A 3,848-nucleotide genomic window follows, 5' to 3' on the forward strand; every position below is an offset into this window, starting at 1 on the left:
TCACTTCCACCATATGCCAGACTTGGATTGGGATGTCCAATCGTGCCAGAAAAACTCCACAATTTGTTTCTCGCACTTGGATTTGTACTAAATCAGCCGAAAATTCCACCGAGAACATAAGGTTGTTGTTTTGTACTGAGAAGATCATTTTGAGCAATAAGTTGAGTTAATGAGTAAAAATAAGAAAGAGTTGAGAGAGGGTGAAAGTTGATTGTGGTTAAGTTGAAATTATTGTATTTAGAGCTGAGAGAGGAGGTAGTTGACGGTAGTTAAGTTGAAAATAAAATAATTTTTAGTTAAGAGAGAGGGGTACCTTCAACTGGAATGTGTGGGTTTAACCAATCAGAATGAATTTTCCTTATTTGGATTGTAGTCGTGTCCAATCAGATTTTAGTTTCCTTTTATGGAATTTTTATAGAAAACTCGTGTCCAATTGGAAAAAAAGCTCCATTTTACACATTGTCGTTTCCAATCACAAAAATATTCATTTTTGTTCAAGTTGTCGTATCCAATCAGAGGAACGTTTCAAGGACTTAAGTCTTCCAAATAAGTAAAAATATACACAAAAGCAATCGCAAAAATAAATGACCAAAAATTGTTTGCTGTAAAAATAAGAAATATTGCCGATTTCAGTTAAAAAAAAAAAGAAGAAAAATTAATAAAAGTAACATCTCTGCAAGTCTTCTCATCAAGTTAAGTGAATTTTTTGTATATAATCGATGAGAAGATGAGAAATTGCTGATTTTTCAGCAGATATTCAAGTTCTTTAATTTTGATGTAGATTTGAGATGATAACTCAAAGTTAATGCATTTTTCAAAGCAAATCTCTGGAAATCTGATACCAAACCTGATCATGCAAGATTTTGAACTTTGAAAGTCCTTAAAAAAATGGAGGAATGAAGAACTTTGCTGGGGAGTTTTGACAAATTTGGGATTTGGATATGGAATAAAAAGAGTCTTTTAAATATTATCGTACGGTTTTTTTATTAACTTCAAATTTTCTAAAACAAATAAAGTTTCTTTTCTATTCAAGTGTAACTCAGCTGTAAGTTTATAGCTTTGATACGCAATATGTGAATCAAAAGTAAACTCTTTGATTGAGTAAGTTTCTCTAAAGATACCTTTACTTAGTCGGAGAACTCTATTTTGGACAACATAAACGTCCAAAAAATTGTGAAAAAAGTAAGAATCTACATCTATTTCATCAATAAGGAAATCACACGGAATATTTTCTTTTTTCTTGTACAGTAATTCGAGGAAGTTCAAATGCTTTTTGATTGACATTCTTCAAAAATGAATATTTTGGATCCAAAGTTATGTCTAGGAACTGCTTAGTTCTGATTGGTTGAAAATTTTTCTGGAAAATTCTAGAACTTTCAAAGGAATGACGTCATTACCATAAAAGGAAAATTGCGTGGGTGTTGACGTCACTTCTATTTATAGAATGACGTCATTATCATAAAAGGAACATTGCGTAGATGGTGACGTCACTTCTATTCAAAGAATGACGTCATTACCATAAAAGGAAAATTGCGTAGGTGGTGACGTCACTTCTATTCAAAGGTTGACGTCATTACCGTAAAAGGATAATTGCGTAGGCGTCACTGTTAGTATAAATACGCTTATTTTGTTGGGTTAAATCATTCATTTTGTATGCCAATCAGAAACAGTTAATTGAATTTTACTTCAAATTATATAAATACTTTACCTGAGATATATAAATACTTTACCTGATTTTGGATTTAACAGTGGTAGATATGACTTAAATTTGATCAAGTCCTACTTAATCCCTTATTTGCTTCGCGATAAAGAGCAAGATACATCCGTTATCAAAAAAGCAATTGATTATATATCTTTCAAGTTTGGAGATGTACAATTTCTTGACATTATGAAATTTCTGGGTGGAGCAACAACTCTGGACTCATTTCTCAAAGCTTATAAAGCTAGTGAAACAAAAGGATTCTTTCCTTATGAGTGGTTTGACAACCCTGACAAACTTGATTTTCCAGTACTGCCCCCATATGAAGCAATTTTCAGTAAACTTAGAAACAACAATCCTCTAGACAAAGACTTTACTGATTATGAAAAACTGAGGAAGAGTGGACTTGATGAACAGCAAGCAGGGTTAGATAATTACAGTTACTTACAACAAACTTGGCAGAAAAACGGAATGACTGTGTTCAAAGACTTTTTGCAGTGGTACAACAACAAAGATGTAGTTCCAACCCTGGAAGCAATGCAAAAAATGATTCAGTTTTATCATAACAGAGGGATAGATATGTTGAAACTGGGATGTACACTTCCAAATCTAGCAAACATATCTCTACACAAATCTACAAATTGCAAGTTTTATCCATTTTGCGAAAGTGATAAAGATTTGTGTGAAAAAATACGAGAAGACATGACCGGTGGGCCTTCGATTGTGTTCACTCGAAAAGCTGTAGTTGATGAAACATACATCAGAAATTCATCAAATGTTTGTAAATCAATCGTTGGAATTGATGCAAGCCAGCTTTACCCCTATTCAATGTGCCAAGATATGCCAACAGGACTGTATACGAGATGGGAGTTTGACACTGATATGCAAAAATTCAAGGCTAGACATAATCGAACTCGCAACTAATCAAGAATCAAGACCAGAATGTAAAATTGAGAGCTTTTTTACATCTGGAAAACAGAAGAAAATTGACTGTTTCAATGTGGACGGTTATTGTGATCACTGTAAAACAGTATTCGAGGCAATGGGATGCTACTATCACTTTTGTTCTTGTCAAGAAACTCGTCCCTCCTTAACAGAACAGGATATCGAGCGAGGAAACAAGAAGAGAGAGATGGATGAGATGAGACGAGAATACATTCAAGAGAAAGGATACAAAATTGAAGAAATGTGGGAGTGTGAGTGGTGGCAAAATTTCAAAACCAATGACAAGATCAAAAATCATGTTCGAACCCACTTTCCCTACAAAAGACCCCTTTCTACAGACTCTCTTCTAGCAAAGATAAAAGATGGATCTCTTTTTGGTTACGTTCAGTGTGACTTAGTTTTTCCAGATGAACTGAAATCGAAATTTGCGAATTTTCCTCCAATTTTCAAAAACAATGAGGTTGGAAGAAACGATATTGTTGACTATATGAAGAACTATGCTATTAAAAATGAATTGTTGAAACATCCACAGAGAATGCTTATATCTAGCTTCAAGCTAGAAAATGGAACAGTTATAACTCCTCTCTTCAACTTTTATTTGGAACATGGCTTGCAATGCACCAAAATTTATTGTTTTGTTGAATACTCTCCTCGGAAATGCTTTAATAATTTCGTTCAGTCAGTGGTTGATGCTAGAAGAGAAGGAGATGAAAACCCTCTATCAGGAGTTGTAGCAGAAACAATGAAGCTCTTGGGCAATTCCTCCTATGGATATCAGATCATGGATAGATCCAGGCATACAATCACGAAGTATCTGAACGATGAAAAAACTCACAAGGCAATCAATGAACCATTGTTCAAAAGATTGAATACAGTTGAAAAAAACTTGTATGAGGTGGAGTTGTTGAAATCAACCATTGAACATAGAGTACCCATCATCGTTGGTTTTTTCATACTTCAGTATGCAAAGCTGAGAATGTTGGAACTCTACTACAACTTCTTTGACAAGTTCTGTGATGTATATAAATTTAAGAGTTGGAGATGGACACAGACTCACTTTACTTGGCACTTGCAGAAGAAAATTTGTACGATTGCATCCAACCAGATAAGAGAGCTGCTTGGGAAAAAATGAGGGAGAGTGATTGCAGAGATACCTTCAAGGCGGATGCAAAATCTAATTTCTTTCCTCGAACGTGTTGTAGTA

This window comes from Symsagittifera roscoffensis, chromosome 2 (genome assembly GCF_963678635.1).
Source record: "Symsagittifera roscoffensis chromosome 2, txSymRosc1.1, whole genome shotgun sequence".
Classification (NCBI taxonomy): Eukaryota; Metazoa; Xenacoelomorpha; order Acoela; family Convolutidae; genus Symsagittifera; species Symsagittifera roscoffensis.